This window comes from Sphaerodactylus townsendi, linkage group LG05, assembly GCF_021028975.2.
Source record: "Sphaerodactylus townsendi isolate TG3544 linkage group LG05, MPM_Stown_v2.3, whole genome shotgun sequence".
In the NCBI taxonomy this organism is placed as follows: domain Eukaryota; kingdom Metazoa; phylum Chordata; class Lepidosauria; order Squamata; family Sphaerodactylidae; genus Sphaerodactylus; species Sphaerodactylus townsendi.
Genome location: NC_059429.1, coordinates 103967711 through 103986377, shown reverse-complemented (window position 1 = coordinate 103986377; position 18667 = coordinate 103967711). Strand labels below are relative to the sequence as shown.

The 18667-nt window shown below is 43.0% G+C and overlaps 1 protein-coding gene across 2 annotated transcripts in view; it reads left to right on the top strand.

Annotated features, from left to right (window-relative positions):
* Positions 1-18667, top strand: part of DLGAP4 (DLG associated protein 4) — a 388862-nt gene that overhangs the window by 244554 nt on the left and 125641 nt on the right. For both annotated transcript variants that reach the window (XM_048498812.1, XM_048498811.1), the window contains exon 3: positions 13932-14022. The gene's annotated coding sequence lies outside the window, so the exon portion shown is untranslated. The remainder of the gene's footprint in view (positions 1-13931; positions 14023-18667) is intronic.

Genomic DNA, 18667 nt, shown 5'->3' with positions numbered 1-18667 from the left:
GGCTCTAGCAGTCCTGTTTTCTCTTGCTGTCTTGTAGAGTGTTTCATATTTCTGAATGATTTGTATTAATGATGCCTTTAGATGCCATAATTCTGGGCTGCCTCCTGGAAGGTGCCGCCAAGAAACAGAGGGATTTCCACTTTTAATTGGGCAGTTGCAGGCAATAGTCCTAAGGAGGAGAACAATTATGGCTTTAGAAGCCCTACAGGACTTGGCTGTTTCTGCTTCTCCCACAGACAGAGATAGGTATCAAGCTGTGCTGCTCTATATCACTCTTGTGTTCCAGTCACAATTAGATAACCCAGGGACAGCCTAAGCTTGGATTTCATCAGCACTGTTTTGTCAAAACAGACTTGCAAAGCTGCCTCCAGTGACCTCCTTGAGATCCAACTCATAGGCTTGAAAATCCAGAGGAAGCAAGTGCCGTTTTTCAGAGCTCAACCACAGCAATGGTGCCCTGTGTTTGTGCTTTATTTTTTCTCTGATAATCAATAATGAAGTCATTCAAGAGGGACAATATTTGCCTTAGAGCAAATTTAGTAAATAGTTCTGCACTTCATTGTGCTAATGGGTCCCACTGGGAGAGACAAGGGCAGGATTAACTGTGACCTTTCTGGAGTGGCTGCTTGTGCAGCGTTTTCTATTGTAATGTCTCTGAGGGGATGCTGGGGCTGAAGGCCCCTTGGTTTCCTACATTGCCCATTCAGATCTTACCCATCCTCTTTAATATGGCATTCCTGTTTGATCACCACTAAGATTCCTCCTTCTAAGCTGTATTTGAGACATATTCAGGTTCTTGTAAAATCCTACTGAGAATATGCTTGAATGTTGTTGTACAAAATTGCACAGCAGCAAGAGGACTAGGTGCCAACTCACCCTTGCTAGAACAGGAGGTAACTGCTTGCAGTATAAGAAAAAGAAACACTCAGACAGTAGATTTAGTTCCAACAGGAATACTTTATCTCTTGTTTCTCAAAGGAACAAAAATAACAATAACTATCCACTCTCTACTCTGACAACAATCTGAGCCCGAACCTGAAGGTGAAGGAGAGGTACTGAATTGGGTATGCAGTCTTCTTATATAGTTTTGTCCAGCAAGTCATTAGCTAGATGATCTAATCGGCATCCTGGCCTGTGACCTTTTCACTTCTGCTGGCTATTTACATACCAATCTGCTGCAGGCCCAGACAGAGCCGACCTTTACAATTCCTGCTGGCTTCTGTGCATGCCAGTACTGCAGACCAGACATCCGACCTTTACAATTCTGCTGACTGTTACATTTCCAGTCATTTCCTAGATAATAAATACCTTAGATTTTCAATATCCTGTACCTTTATATATCTGGTTGGAATGTTTTGCCTCATACATAATATTTAAACAAAAGTCATTCACATTATTTACACTCATTTTGCATAGTTGAGTACATAGTCAATTACACAGAGTTACTTATTCCACTCACTTTGTACAGAGTCCTTGCCAAATTATTGCATCTGCTAAACCCAAACCAAGTACCAAGTCATTATGTTTTGTATTGGTAATAGCTTTTGTTAAGATGTATGTTTACTGTGATTTACAATTGCTGCAACTTAATCATATTCTGACTGTAGTTGTTTTATTTTGGAATTTCACAGCTACATATTGTTAGTCTGACTTTTAGGTTTTTAGTTCTCTGCCATGGCTATACATGTCTGTGAGTCTTCAAAAGCGCTGTTATGGGTTGTTCGCATTTCCTGCCCAGGTCTTTTGCTTAGCACCATATGACCCATTGTAGCTCATTTGCATTATTGCCTCATTAAGACGCATACTCTGCCTCCAGCGGTTGAAGTAGCAACCGTTGTTTGTTTCAGGAATATAACAAATCCGGATGGCTGCTTCATATGCATATAACCACTCACTGATGACACATCCTGCTGGATCCTCTGCAAATGGAAGGCTGTCATACACCACTAAGTCCTTGTTGTTTTGGTTGTTAGAAAGTGGCAAACCGCGTTGCAGTTCCATAAATGATGCCGAATTGCCTTTTGGCCTGCCAGTCTCAGTAGGTTTGCAACTTCTTCATAATAAACCTGGCAAAGCTATGTCTGAATGTTCTTGTCAGTTAACGTGACTGCTGAATTAAAGAGGCGATATAGGTCTTGCCTTTCAAATGCTTTGCTGTTATCTTGCTTCAAAATCAGCACCATTGGGGTTTTATTGCCGCTGGCATCTTACGGAATAGCTTTGTACGGCACCCTCTATCTTTTGTTTTTTGTGTCAGAAACACATCCCTTCTTCAGATTTACTGACTTGAATACCCAGGTATTGCTTTAGATGCTGATCTTTCAGCTTAAGTGTTTACTCAACTCGTGTAAAGTTGTTTGATTTGGTTGTCTGTTTTGCTGCAACCACACAGAGATCATCAACATAAATCATCAAAGTAATCCACATTCATCACCGAACACTCTGAGTATATACGGAGCATCCCTGACCACACTTTGGTCAAATTTCATTTCACATAATGCTTTGTGTATGCACCTGTTGTTCCAACATACATCTGGCTGACTGTTTCAGCCCGTACAAAGCTTTGTTGAGCTTATAAACTTTATCAACTTGTTCATGCTCATAACCTGGTGCTTGCTTCGTATATGGTCTCTTGCAAATCTGCATTTAAATAAGCTGTTTCCGATGAAGTGCCTCATTTTAAAGTCGATCTCTTTGCTCAACCAGAACAATCCCACTAATCTCATGGATTCTGCCTTTGCAGTGGGTGCATAAGTCTGATCGCTTTAACAAAGCTTTGTTTGAGAGCCTTAATCGCGACTAATCTTGCTTTATATTTGCAAAGTCCCATCCGGAGACATGGGATTCGCCTGTATACCCATCTTTACACCTATGATGGAAACTATCAGTAGGTTTATCAACAATGTTAAACGCTTTTTTAAGTTCACCAAGGATTCAAACTCATTGTCCATAGCCTGATTCCATTTTTCCTGGTACCTCAGGTGGACATTTTCAACATATCATACGGAAACCTTGTGGTTCTGTCTAATTAGCGCACTCCTTCTTGTACCCATAAGCCTTTTTTGGTGTATGCCTTTATTTGCTCATATCTTTCTGATCCTGCGTGGTATAGCTATTTCCTCCAGTTTACTCAGCCCCCTCCTCTCCTGGCTTCCTTCCTGATCACTATCACTGTTCTGTTGTTGCTTAAGGCTCCGGAGCAGATGTGACTATGTGAACAGAAGGTGGGGTTTGTCAATGTAATCACTGGGACGCTGTAATGTCATGAAGCCTGGTGGTAAAGAACACTTCAGAGTTTTACGATGCACATGTTCCCAACCTGTATGCTTTTCAAAGTTGGCACTCGTGAATACTTGAATTCTTCATGACCCAATGAAAATCTATAAGCCTTGTTATTCTCTGCGCGCCATCACCAAAGCGGTCTCTGCCATTCTTTTGCCTTTTTTTCCGTTGCTGTCTGGGAATGGGGCGTTAGCGAAGCTCCAAAATATTCTAAGGTGTTTCAGGAAGGCCTTTTGCCCAAACATTCTGAAAAAATGGTGTTTCATTGATACTTAGACTCCACAACCTGTTATTACATATTATTGTCAGCTAAGACAATATCTCCCCAGAAATGGAAGATGGAACCTTGGCATCGTTATCATGCAATCCAGCATTGTTTGAAGAATACCTGAGTCTCCTCAATACATGCATTTTTCCAGCCCGGGCTGAACGGATTTGTTCTCCTGTGGCTAATGCAGCTTTCTGTGTCAGCCATGTTTTGGAATTTGTTCCCCATATGAACCAGCCTCTACCAATCGGATTGCAGGCAGAAGCCACTTTCGTAGGAACCTCCGTTCTTCAATCATTGAGACCATTCAATAAACCTTGTAAGGAAACTGCATCCTTAGATTTCAGCAGCAGAAAGCAGAGGAATATCTGCTATAATCATCAATCATCATGTAGAAATATATATACATTGCACCCCATACGACGATTGGAAAAGGACCAGCTGAGTCTGCATGGAATGGTTCCAAATGGTCTTTCCATTTGTCATATATCTTTTGAAGGATTGGATAGGATTTCACGTAGCCCCAGACTGAACAGTCTAGGAATGCTTTGCAAGGCTTTACCTCAAATCACACATACTTTTACCAACATCGATGGTGGCAAAACTTGCATATCCTAGGACTCTGTGAGATAGATGCACACAATCATCATGCATAGGCTTATTAGCTGGGCTTGACATTCATTACATTTTCATTTTGCCTTTATCAGTCATAACATACATTTTGTCGCAGAGTGTACCTTTTGCACCTCTATGTCATTCTCATACTGCTTACAACCCTGTCTATCAAATATGGTTTTGTACCCTTGTTCAGCAGGACACTCGCAAACAAAATCCAGTCCAGGAACACACAGCAACACATTTTGCAACTTTTACTTACCTAGGCATGGTATGTAGGCGTTCCTTGCAGCGCCTTGGCTGTGGTGATCCATACGGCCAAGCCTGACATGCTTCACACTTGCCTTGGACTCCTCAGTGTCAATGGGTGATGAGCATTTCGACGTATGCTCTGAGCAGAGTCAAGAGCCAGATGGAGTTAGTTTCTCTGGACGCCGGTTCTCAGCAATGCCGTCAAAATGGTGCTCCTTCTTTCCTCTTCCCGTTGTCCTTTAGCTGGCCTTCTTTACTCCCCTTCTGTGTGGAATTTCTGGAGAGGGAATGGTCGAAGTAGAGCCACAAGCGGAAGTAGCGCCCGAGAACTGCATATATGACCTTGGACAGTTCAGAGGGAAGCTGGGTTTCACTTTTTTGCCTCTGGAAACAGCAGGCTTCTCTCTGGCTGGCTTCAAAGGCGAAACTCTCTTTGTTCTGGGGCTCAAACGTGCAGTCACATAGTCTAGAGTCAAATCTATGCTTCCTTTATGCTCTGCATACTATAGACAAAATTGGCCCAGCGGTCATCGACGGAAGGTAGTAGAATATAGGCGCTATGCTGTTCAGTAAGTGGCCTCTGTCTTCCAGCTCGGCGAATAAGGTGTCACTTGGCTATTGTTGGACATGGTTGGCCCACATTTTCACCTCGCTTTCGAGAAAGCTACGTTAGCAGCGTACTGGTCAAGGTGCTACGCTTGGAACCAGCAGCAGTCTGCGTCTGGTACAGGTCCTTCAACGCACCTTCCAGCAGTCAAGAGCGCCTCAAGCAGCAGCCCGTAGATATAGATGGCTGGGAGTTCCACACAGCCAGCATTATGGACCTTGGCTCTGGCATCTGCCCTCTATGCTGCTGTGCCTGGGTTGGTGGGGTTTAGGCTACAGCCCGCGGAAATCTTCGGCCTTGACTCTGCATTTCACACACCTCCATGCTGAGTAGTTCCTGCAGTCAGCGGCGTTCAAAGGCAAACTGCATTGGGTGGATATCATCGGTGTCCTGCTCTCTAGCTTCAGTGGGTTTAGGATGCTGGGCCCGCAACCCAAATTGTTGGCACAGGCCTGCTTTTGGCCCGAAGGACTAGGTACCAGCTCACCCTTGCTAAGAACCTTAGGAGGTAACTGCTTGCGATATAAAGAGAAACACTCAGACAGTAGATTTAGGTTTCCAGCAGGAATACTTTATCTCTTGTTCTCAAAGGAACCAAAATAGCAATAACTGTCATCTCCTACTCTGATGACCAACAATCCCCAGACTGGGCCTGGAATTGCAGAAGGAGAGGTGCTAAGATGGTGTGCAGTCTTCTTATAAATAGTTTTGTTAGCCGTCATTGGCTAGATGATCTAATCATCTGTGCATGTGACCTTTCACTTCTGCTGACTGTTACCTGCAATCTGCAAGACCCAGATAGAGCTCCGACTACAATTCTGCTGACTGTTACATGCCAATCACTGCAGACCCAGACAGAGAGGCTCCGACCTTTACAATTCTGCTGACTGTTACATTCCAGTCATTCTAGACCAGCATATGACCACCTTGGAATTTTCAATATCCTGACAGTGAATGCACCTGATCCCATGACTTTCAAGTACTGCCATGGATAGTTAATAGAATAATCAACCAAAAATTGAGCTGATGGATCAACATTTCATCAACATGAGACAATCTGAATTTATGGAATGCATATTTTTATTTTGGAGGGATTGATTGGTTTGTAAGTATCAGACCAAGAATCTACCAGGTCTGCCATCCAATGTGAGGAGGAGCCAGAACCTTGGTGGCAAAGATGGTTAGGAAGTGAGAATATATATTTTGATGCCCTTGATCACTCCTGAGTCAAATCTTGAATTTCCTTGTTTTGTCACTGTATGACTCAAGCAACTCCTGAACAGACTTGAAGCTGCATGGTGGTTGCGGAGGAGGACTTTTGTTTTCAGCCTTGGAGCTGCTTTTCTGTCTAAGCAGTAAGTGAAATCAATTCGCTCCTGGCAACCAGTGAGACTTTTGTGGGGGCAAGGCTAGGGATCCATTTACCTAGGGTGATGACGTCAATTTGTTGTTTACCCAGAAGTGCTGGCATCACACCAGGATGCTCTAGCACTCCTCTTGGCATAAACCCAGAAGTGATGTCATTGCACTGGGCATGCAAATTGCTCCCCCTGTCAGCTGGCCTCCTGCCTGTAGACCAGCTGAGGGGGAGGGGGCAGTCCAGTCAATTAGTGAACAATTGCCCACCATTTCTGGATGATTGGGTCAAGTAATTAAATTACTGGTGGTAGGGGACACTACAACCCAACAATGTTGTGCAAAAAACTAACAGACTTCAGAGAATACCAAACTATGCAATCGTTTTTAAAACATTGTGTTTCTTTAGAATCCTTGTTTGCTCACAGATTGGTTTGATCACTTGTTCTTTAAACAATTTGAAGCGGCAACAGGTCTGCATGCAGGGACACTAGGATCTTCACTAGTCTGTGTGAGGACATGGATGTGGAAAATGCTGCAGATGTACTCACTGGACTGTTTGAATGCATGGAGAATAACCCACCAAACAGGCTTGAGTTGCTTCTGAACAGCTGAAATACTTGACAAAAAAAATTAGTTCCCTGCTTGCAATCTGGAGCTGAACATAATCTGAACTGGTGGTTATTCAAGCAGCTCCTCTTGCAACAGGGACCAGCCAGGGACAAGAAGCTATGTTGCTGTGATAGGAAATGAAAAGAAAATATTGCAATAGTTCTTTTTTGTTCATTTAATGGCACAAACAGTTTTACTTATCAGATCAGCTGAAAGACATAAACTGTTTTATTTACTTGGGGTTTGTTTCTATCCCTCCACTATGTGTCAGCACAGCCCACTGACCAACATCAATATCGAGGTGTTGATAATAATATGCAGGTTAATTTACATTTTGTTGGTTAAAGAGCAGGTGATTCAATATGTCTTAGCTGATTAATCACTTGGCTGCCTTATTTCACAATATGGGATTTATTTACTCAGATTTATAGCCTGCCACATTCTGAAGGCTTTGGGCAGTTAACAGATGGAATTAGAATAAACAACCCTGTAAAAGTGAATAAAATTAAAGCCTTTTAAAATTCATTAAAACACATTGATACCTGTAAAACATTCTGCCAGTTTAACTCTGATTCTCAAAAAAAAAAAAAACCCAAGCATATTTGTCTGCTTGGATGGACTCCAGCAAGTCTGGACAAAATCCAGTGTCTTTGTCTGAATTTAAGTTTTGGCTTTCAGTTTTTTGTATACTGGTAATGTTTAGGCCCAACTCTTTTCCTTGATCTAGGAAATCTCATTCTTAAGGTTGCATTTGCTGCAGTCGGGACTCTGACAAGAGCTTTCTAGTGAAGCTATCCAGAAGGAAACAGGCGTACAATGGTGTGGAATAGTGAAATAGAAATCAAGTGGCAACTTTGAGACTGACCAAGTGTATTTTAGCATAATCTTTCCTGAGTTAAATGCATGTTATTACAGAAGATCCTTTATAATGTTATTCAAGTATTTTACACTGATTATTTGGATTCAGTTGGATTCAGAGTATTAAAAGAGTGCCACTGTTACATGAACCATGCTAGCTGTGAAATCTTCAATTACTTTGTATGGTTTCACCCCTTGTCTACTGAAACCAGGATGTAGGCAGCAACTGTTAGATTTCGTTTAGAGTCATGGATATGCCCAGTAGTGTGTGTGAATGTAGTTTTTAGAAACTTCTCCAGAGACATAAATGTAAAAGGTAAAACTTACATTTATTCAATCATCTTCAGTTCACAACTTTGTTCCAAGAAAAGTAAATAGAAAGAACCCTAGACTAAAGAGATTACTTTCCCTATGACAGAGTGGAGAAACAACTAACGGCGCCATCAGGTATTATTGGAGGTGAGGAAGAATGCTGCAGTGGGAAAGGCCCCACTGAGCAGGCTGCCATTGACCGTGCGTTCGGTTCAAAGGCTAGAGCAGAAGTGAAGCTAGCATGGGGAAGAAAGGAAGTTAGTGGGCGGTCTCCTGGCCCAGACAAGGAGGGCAAACAAGAGAGGCAACATCACAGTTAGAGTGAGATACACAGCACCCCCCAGTGTCCAGGCATGCAGAAGTCGCTTATTCCAACAGCAACATGAGAGAGGCAGGTAGAAGTACAGATCTGACCAGCAGTGCCATAACCTCCTGCTGTTTGTTCCGTTGATGGTAACCTTGCTGCAGAATGACCATTCATCCTGTTGGCAATGCAGTCACTTCTTGGCTAAACAACTGCTGCATCCTGGGAGACAAAATAATATGTAATCACATGACCTGTTGGTTTGCTGGCTATTTCCTATGCACATTTTAGCTGCCTGAATAATCCTGTTTGGTAACTGGCTCCTCTCACACAGTGCTTTTGCCTAAGAGCCTCACAATTCTTGGACTATGAGGCAATATAATACTAAGATGTCTTGATCGGCTAACACAGTTGCTTTGTTATTTATTTTCTGACATAGCTCGTTCAGGCAGCTCTAATTATGAAATATTTGAGAACAGGTCATTTTTTTGTAATTCCTGCTTTAAAATGAGCTCAGTTTTTCTTCCACTTGTAAAAGAAACAGAGATGAAAAGCTGCAGAGGTCCTTTTTGAAGCCACAGAGGAAGAACAGAAGTCCCTAAAGTGCTCCTCAGCTGCAGGACTTTTGTCTTATATTTTATTTCCTCCAAGATTCTCTGGATTGAAATGTGTCTCCTGGGCCATTAAAGTTTCATGGCACTGCCACCAGCCTGCTTGTTTAATTTTCAAACACTTGACACTTAAGGAATCCTAAAGAAAAAATTCAATTGGGGGTGCTTGCTTCACCGGAGCGAGGTCAAGGAGGAGACAGGAGTCAGGGAAGGTGTGACTTTGGAAGTCCTTCAAACAGGCCAGTTGTACGGTCCACTCATGTTCCCTTTATGAGGGGTAATGTGCATTTGCCAATGATAAATGTGTATATGGAATCATTTAGTAAACCAGTTGTATTCAATGGGTTGGATCCACAATCACACTTCTATGTGCATGAGAACAATTCCTTACATCCCTGCTGTCCCCCTGGAGAAGCTTTTGGTGGTGGCAGAAGTAGGGGAAAACTGTCTCACAAGCAGAGCTCCACTTGAGGTCTTTGGATCCAACCTTTTTTTTTTTTTTTTTTTTGCTGAACAGAGAGCAGAATCTTCCACAGGAGAAGTGAACAGAAAAAGGAGGCTTATAGTAACTGAAAGGGTAATGTATTTTCTTCCAGCAAAAGATTTTGTGAATTAGAACTCACTTGCTCAAATGCCTTTTATTGATCCTGTATCTTCAAAGACAGCCAGTGCTTAAGAGCAGCGGACTCTAATCTGGAGAATCAAATTTGATTCCCCATTCCTCCATGAAAGCAACGGACTCTAATCTGGTAAATGAGGTTTTTGTTTCCCTACTCCTATACATAAAGCCTGCTGGGTGACCGTGGACCCATCATAGTTCTGCCAGAACTCTCTCAGCCTCACCTACCTCACAAGGTGTCTGTTGTGGAGAGAGGAAGGAAGAAGTTTGTAAGTCATTTTGAGACTGTATTGTCGAAGGCTTTCACGGCCGGAATCACTTGGGTGCTGTGTGGTTTCCGAGCTGTATGGCCGTGTTCTAGCAGCATTCTCTCCTGACGTTTCGCCTGCATCTGTGGCTGGCATCTTCAGAGGATCTGTGGCTGGCATCTTCAGAGGATCCTCTGAAGATGCCAGCCACAGATGCAGGCGAAACGTCAGGAGAGAATGCTGCTAGAACACGGCCATACAGCCCGGAAACCACACAGCACCCATTTTGAGACTCCTTATGGCTGAGGAAAATGGGTATAAATCCAAACTCTTCTTCTTTTGCTTCAAATCAAGCCTATACAAGCCTTAACAAATTAACTTCCATAATCTGTCACACATTTTACCACACATCTGCCCTTTTCAGAAGCTTTTGAGTGGGAGTTAAAACAAAGTAGTAGAGTTTGGCAGTCAATGTAACCCAGTCACAATTGCTCATATGCATTGCCTTGTTGACTTAACTAAACTTAATTATAGCACAGCTATATTTTAGTTGCTGCAGCATGTAAAGACAAAAGCAAAAAGCTTGTCCATCCCCTGCCTCCGTGGAATGATTTTAAAAAATGCCAAGGTGAGTAGAAGGATGAAGCCTTGGATTCTCTCTCTTTAAAATATAGCTAGGCCTTGCCAGCTCTGTCCATATGGGAAGCTGTTTCTGATGGGCTGCCCAAGGGCACTGACAGCCTCTCCTAACTGTGCTGTTGATGGATGCCAGTGGCATTATTGATGGATGCCAGCAGTGTCTGTGATGGATGTGGGTGGCACAACAGAGAGATGCTGATGGCAGTACTGATTGATGTTGGTGATAGTGTGCCACTGGCACTGATAAAGGAAGCCATGGTATTGGTGGTTTGGGAGGAGGATGTGGAGGCAACAACGATGGATAGAGTTAGCTTTGCTAATGGAAGTTGGTAGCATTAATGCTGGTGCTTTGGATCTTCAATGTCTATAGCACTGGTGGGGCCAATAGCCCTGCTGGTAATAGATGATGAGTCATGGTTTTATTGCAGGGAACCAGAACAATTGTTCACAAATACTGATGGCATGCATCAGAGGTACTGGATTGGTTTCTCCAAGGGTCACCAAATCTGGGTTGGAGAATTCTTGGAGATTTGGAGCCAGAGACTAGGGAGGGTGGCATTTGGAGAGGAAATGGATATCAGCAGTGTATAATGCCACACAGTTCACCCTCAAAATCAGTTGTTTTCTTCAGGGAAACTGATCTTTGCAGTCTGAATATCAGTCATACTCCTGGGAGATCTCCCCACCTAGAGGATGGCAACCCTGAAGGTTTATGGCTATAATGAAAAATGTCAGGATTTTATTAAAGAATGCCAGACGTTCTGGCCAAAGTTCATTTGCTAGTGGATATTGATATAATGGGTGACCTCCTATAGCCAACTAATATAGCAGTCATTGGTGATCATTGAGGCATACCCTCTGCCCCTTTTCTGCTCTCAGAAGTTTTTCCCTCCAAAATTCCAACTGCCATTTTCTTCTATTACTGAGCATCCCCCTTGACAACTGTTATAATAAAGTAGCATGAATGTGGTGATTTTTCTTTAGATTTTCGCTTGTGTTTTCCCACTTTTATAATAGAAATAAGAATAAAAATATTCTTCTTCTGCTCAGTGTGGGCGTCTCTCAGCCAGGCATAGATATATGCTTAGGAAGCACAAAATAAACCCTTTCTCTTCTGTCAAAAACAAAACTTTACAGAGGCTTTATAATTTTAAAAAAGATGAAAAATGAAGTTTTTATTCACAAGAACAAAAATAGTTTTGGTAAAGTATTAAATATCTGGAACATAAAGCAGGTAAGTATTGATGTTAATAACAAGAAGCTGTTACTGAATCTCTCTTCTTATGTGGTTACAATTCAGTTCTCTAGCTTAGTTCCTTTTAGCCGTTACAGTCAGGCTGGTGTATACAGTTACATGCATATAAATAAATATGGAACACTGTGCTTTTCTCCTTCTCCTTTGTTAAACAGGGCCTTCAGTTTTCTCTCAGGTAAATATCCCAAAACAGTTTCTCCTCACACAAGTGTAAGACAATCCCTTATCTAGATATGTCTTGCCCACATGCTGCTTTCCAGAGCAGAATTTACTTCTCTACCCCAAAAAATACATTTCCTCAATTTTCTCTTTAAAATTCCTCAACTCTCATAAGCTTTCCTGCTTATTATCTCAGTGTGGATTCCTGTCAGAGAATACAAGCTAGCAACCCATGTGTGTGTCTTTAGTGTGACTGTTTTGTTTACACCAGGGACTTTGTACAGATTCCTTTAATCTGACAATCCTATCCCTCAACCAAAGTAATTTTTGAACCACCAGAGAACAGCATTCATTCCACACATCCCTTCATTAGCCCACTCTGAACAGAACTCCATTAAAAAAAATCCTTCACTCTGTCTCCAGAGCTCTCTTTCTGTATTCTGAAGGGGGGGCACAGAGCATGACATCTTCAGAAGCCCTTAGTTGGTGGACAAGTTCAGCATCTCTGTAGAGACAAATAACGTGCAGAGTCCAATACAAGTGCATTTCTCTCATGAAAACTCTGAAATGAGGTGACTACTACTGTACTGATAAATACTTGTTCTGCATTCCCACATAATGGTAAATGTGTGTTTCTGTCCAGGGATTGTCTTGAATCCAGGACAATGTTTCCACTTGTGGAGCTTGACTTTCTTGCCTCTTCTTTCCTGTGATTTGATAAAAGCATCTGGTCTGCTGGGGAGGAGGGAGGGGGTGGTGCTTTGTGGATAGAAACCTTCATATCCATAGAAAGACTGTTCAGGATCCAAGGCACTATCTCCAGCAAGAAAATGGTCATGTATGTGAACCATCTGATAGTGTTGATCCAAAGGAAAAGGAAAAGTGATCTCAGTGGCACCTTGGAGATCAATTGTAATAGTTTTTGAAACTTAAACATTTGTAGTCTTCAGTTTACTTAATCTGATGCATGAAATGCAACGATGCAGAGATAACATTCTTTCGTCAGAACGTTGACAACCTCTTTCCCAATTTAGTCCATCCAAAAAGAAGTTCATGGCAAGAACGTTCTTTGTATCTCTCCATTTTCTTTCTAAAGTTTCCCTGTATCTTAATATGATGCAGCAATTTCCTGGAAAAACATACAATTATGAAAAAGAACAGTCAAAGAACAAACACTTCTACATTTTTGAGAAGAATTTTTTTTTAAGTGGATGGCGGTGAACAAATACAAGATTGGTGAACTTCATTTTGGGATATCAGAAATAATAGATTTATGTTATTGTAAGATTTGGGAGTTTATAGGACACGTTAGCATTGTACCCATTTTATGCAAATTGCAGAAATCTACTCAAACTGTGTCTTAAGTGCATTTTCGGAAAGGTAAAAGTCAGAAATTTAAATTCTGAATCACCATCAGATACCTAGATAGAGCCATTAACTATTTCAAATGTGTCCACATTAAAGATTTCGTTTCTGGGTATTTTATTCTCCTTGGAAGATAATAAAAATCAATGAGCAGATACATATCATAGTCAAGAGAACATAGATAGGAGTAAGCAGAAGTGTTGTGACTTAGCAGAAGAACTACAGCTGAAGTCAGCAGGGCTTTTTTGCCCTTAAGGAGCAATGTGCTTAGAACCAGAAAGCAAATGAGTTTCTGTGGGAGCCAAAAGAACAGGCCTGCAGCGTGCAGTTCAGCACAATCATTAACCTCTGCAATCAACCTTTCCGAAAGATTTCTGCTGCACCCTCAAAAGAAGGAGCTCCAGCCTTGCAGCAGTATGTACAAGCAAAGATGCCCTGAAGCCTTGAGCATTGCCAATTGATCCAGAATGCTCAGTCAGCACAAACATATTCACACAACATCAAGCTAAAAGAGAGCAGGAGAAATTGAACTTTATTTAAAATGTCCTCTTTCTCTCTTGCAAACCCAGATCTTCATGAGGACCAAGCCTGGAATCCAGAGGGAGAAGAGGATCCAGCGCTGAGCCAAGCCCTTACCTGAAGCACTGGGAGATGCGAGAGGTATGTTATGGCCCAATCTGGATTTCAACTATTTTCTTCGGAAATTTGAAAGTCAGTGTTGGGTTTGTTGATCTAGGAGTGTGATTCTTGCTTTGGCCCAGATTTTGCTGCCAAACAAACTTTGCTTGTTAGAGCGGGGTGGGTGGGTGGTGGAGAAAAGCTACCTTGGAGAATTTTAAGGGGAGGAGTCACATGCTTTGCATCATGTGGGAAAGTTTCCATTCCTACCATATCCACATCAAAGGATCTCAGAAAGGTATGCCAGTCTCCAGGAGGATCTCCTGGAATTTCTACAGTCTACAGAGATCAGTTTCCATTGAGAAAACTGATGCTTTGGAAGGTGAAATGAATGGCATTGTAACCCACTGATATTTCTGTCCTCCCCAGGCTCCATCTCCAAATCTCTAGAAGTTTTCCAACCTAGATGTGGCAACTCTGCCCTCCTTATCCCCTGTCAATCACCGGGGGGGGGGGCTGGCAACCCCAATCTCAGATAGCAAGGGGCTGGATAAGGCCTCCTGCCTGAAACTTTGAGCAGCTTCAGCCAATGACAGGAAGCTATACTAGACTGCATGGATCAATTGTAAGATTCTTCAGTGAAATGTGAGGCCGTTTCCGCACGGCCGTCGATGCGCCTCCACGCCGGCAAGAATTCTGCCGGCGTGGAGGAGTGAGGCTTTTCGCTTGCCTGCGCATCGCGGGCGTACTCCAGAGAGGCAGGATGGCAGGCAGCTTCCCATGTAGCCGCCTCTGCCCCCTTCCCCGTCCGACTCACCGTGTCCCCGATGGAAGTACGGCCTGCTGGCCGTCGGAGCCATGCCCACGCTGCCCTCCGACCTCCAGGGGTCGGAGGACAGCGATGGCCCGGGCTTCAATAACCAACAGGCCGGCAGCGAGGTTACGGTGAGTCCCGAGCGAGAAAAAAAAAAAGCGTGTTCACCGGCGGTGCTGTTAAGCGCATCGCCAGGAATTTCACGCTGTTCGCGGGCTTCAACCCTTTTAAGGAGGTTGTTTTTCAGGAATGACCTGGCAGCAGCCCTGGGGGAGGGGGAGCGACGCCAGGTCTGTGCTGCTGCTTAGCAGCAGCGCCGCCTGTGCGAATGGCTCCCTGGGAACGGCGTTTTTACCATTCCCAGGGCGCCATAAAAAGGCCGTGCGGAAACGGCCTGAGTCTCTACTAAGCCTTAGGAAAAGGGAGGAGCCAGTACTCTTAACCAGAAAGGTATATGGAAAGCAGAAACGTACAGGAAAGGAGAAACTGTTTGTATGTTATGAAAAAGCCACAAAGTTACTGGTGTTAATCAGACATACACAATACAAGACAGCAATTTAGAAGCATATGAAATTTTAAAAGTATGGAGGAGGGATTTGCAAGTTTTCTGATTTGCTCTCTTCCCTTACTGTGCAGCTAAGGGAAAGCCCATGTGAAAACAAGACTAAAGTTGATCGTCAACTGAGTGACTTAGCAGCTCTTACTTCATCTAGCAAAAAAATCATGTAAATCACTGGAGGGGGGATATGAATTGCTATAGCAACATCTTGCCTTTTACTGACCTACTTTATGACAAAGGAAGTGTCTCACAGTCACTGATTGCTTTAGAGGCTGAAGCCTGTCTGAAGGCAAATCATTGCTTTGTTTACAATGATTAAGTTTGATTAGCTAGAAGAAAATACCTTGCAGATTTCATTGCTTTCTTCTCCATTGAGGCCCCCTGAGAGTGAGATGAGTGAGTCTCTGCATATTTCTCACTAATCTGTGGGGAAGTTGTGCCTGTCCTGTTGTATACTCAACAAACTAGTGTTCCAGTTGGTTTGAAAGGGGCAGAGTTGCTTGCTATGTTTCTTTTAGGCTGGTGTGCATGCATGCGTGCGTGCGTGCGTGCGCCATCAAGTCACAGCTGACTTATGGCAACCCCATGGGGTTTTCAAGGCAATCTGCCAAACAATGTGGTTTGCCACTGCCTGCCTTTGCATGGGCTGAGATAATTCTGAGAGAATTGTGACTGGCCCAAGCAGGCTTCATGCGGAGCAGTGGGAAATCAAACTTGGTTCTCCAGATTAGAGTTTTATTTCCAGGGGTCATCACAGATTGGCACACAGATTTACTATTGGGCAAGCCAAGAGTCTGAGGTGCAAGACGGTTGGGAGGGAGAAATGTCATTCGTTCAAGTTCATCAGCCAACTGGACCCTTGCTCATCCAATTTCAGCACCATGAGCTTCAGCATGTTATGACTCAGCATCTCGTAAAAGCTGGGTGACAAGTTATGGAAAACATGAAAGTCTGCTCACTGTTTTGTGATGTTTTGGTTGGCCCTAGTGAAAGATGTCAAGCATTCAGGAAACCAGATCTTATACATAGTATAATGTTAATGTTACTAATTCTAGTGAGCAAATGAAGGCTGCCACAAGGTGACCGTGATATTGCTAAGAATATCTTACAACTACAAAAGAAGAAAACTATATGCAGCCATGAATAGTTGCTGATTCATGAATGGTCCTTCAAAATGATGCCTGGCTTAACTCTGGTGGCACTAGTACAGGTAGACACAGAGCATTTTGAACCTTTGATCTGCTTTATATTTATTTTCTGTGCAGAAAATACTGTCAGAATTACTGGCACTTGAGCCCCTCTACACTACCTGCATGTACACGGCCAAAGAAACTTGACTTCAGTGAAACAGTTCTTATGCAGCATGTCAAACTCTTACCTGCAGAGTATTAGTCTAGACTCTAGAGCAGTGGTGGCGAACCTATGGCACGGGTGCCAGAGGTGGCACTCAGAGCCCTCTCTGTGGGCCCGTGCAAACAGAGTGCCCACACACACACACACATATCTAGGCTGGCCTGGGCCGCTGGGCTCGATTATTAGCATTAAACCTAAGACCTAATTTTGGGGAAGCAGTGTAAGTAACCCTGTTAAGCGCTGTTAAACCCCACTGATTTTCATGCGAAGTACTAAAGTGTGATCCTTTACCTGGGAGTAAGTTTGGTTGCTGGCAATGGGGCTTGCTTCTGAGTAAACCCTCCTAGGGTCATGATTGGAAGAGTTGCACTGTTGTTTCAAAGCAAAGCCACTGACTACCACCAAGCTTACTCCTGAGTAACTCACGCCTTGGAGCCAACCATTTTTTTCTAAACTAAAACTTCAGTATTCAGGTTGCATTGCTGTGTTGGCACTTTGTGATAAATAAGTGGGTTTTGGGTTGCAATTTGGGCACTCGGTCTCAAAAAGGTTCACCATCACTGCTCTAGAGCCAAGGAGGCCAGTTTTGTGGGCCACCTCTATATGTACTGTTGCCTCATCCCCTAGTTCCCCCTTCTTACTGCTAGCTCTGTGGGACTGATTCTTCCTGAATGTTAGACAGTTATTAACTGGCCCAGATCCATACTGTACATTTAGCAGATAATCTCAGTAGTTTGGGTCCATTTATGCTCATTTCACCCTGTTACTTATGACTACTTAGCTGGTCTTCCACAAATATTCCCTGTTTATCTCCAGATGTGAAACATCTTTTTTTATGAAGCTCTTTCTTGCCAGTTCACTATCACACATTTTTTAGCTTAATATTTCTGTGTGGGTTGTTTTAATATTTTTGTATGTGCTCATTTGACCTAGTTTGCATGTTAGTATTCGCTTTACAGAGCAAATGACATCTCATGGATAACTTGGGGGAGGGCATTTCTATTTAGGGGCAATCAAATTGATTGCACAGCTTCTGCCAATTTTGATGGTTTTTGTTCCCTCGGGATTTTATTTTATTCCCAGGGACATTTGCATTAAAATAGCTTCTCTTTCTGAGCAGTTCATCTGCTTCTATAGCTTATTCAGACACCTGAAGTCAAAAGCCTCTGTCACATTGCAACCACTTATTTTCACCCAGCAGCCATCTGTGACAACACAAAAGGGGACTGATGGCTTGTGACAGGTGATAAGCATCACAAGCAGATACAGAAACAAATTAAAGTGTTTTGGTCCTTTTTTTAACCTGAGAAAATTGAATTAAAATAGTGGAATTTGAGCATTTATCAGAGGTGCACTTTGCAGTGGGCAGTAGACCTGTCCTCCATAGTCCCCATGCTTTTCAAAGGGAGTCCTTTGAGTGGCTATGATTTGCGTATGCATGTCTGCGTAACTTTGAAGATAGTTGCTCCAAAATAAAAAAAAAAGTAAAACGAGATATTGCTGGAATCGGCAGGACCAGCTGAGTACAACTATGTACTTTTCGGGCTGAAAAGGTGCCCAGGATCAGAGCCTGCAAAGCAAACATCCTGGAGCAACCTTCAGCAAATGGCAGCAGGAAGAATCCCTTCAGCTGCACACAAAATGTTGGACACAAGCTGAGGGTGAAACTGACCAGAGAGCATAATGGTCAGGAGGGAAAAATAAGACCTCTTCTGAGCTGCATTTTGCACAGCCAGGCAGAAGACATCTTGCAGGTGGTTTGGGGAGAAAGGTGCACTTTGAAGCTTTCTCCAAAAAAGACTTCTTGAGCTAAAATAAAGTGTGCCAAGGACATCTGAGGACGTCTTGGGAAGAAAGCTGTGCAGAGTACCTTCCCAGGACACCTTTTTTAGGGTCCTCAGGATGATTATTTAGGCTCTGCAGAACAGACGTCTGTGACAGACTGTTGCATTCCAGGGAGT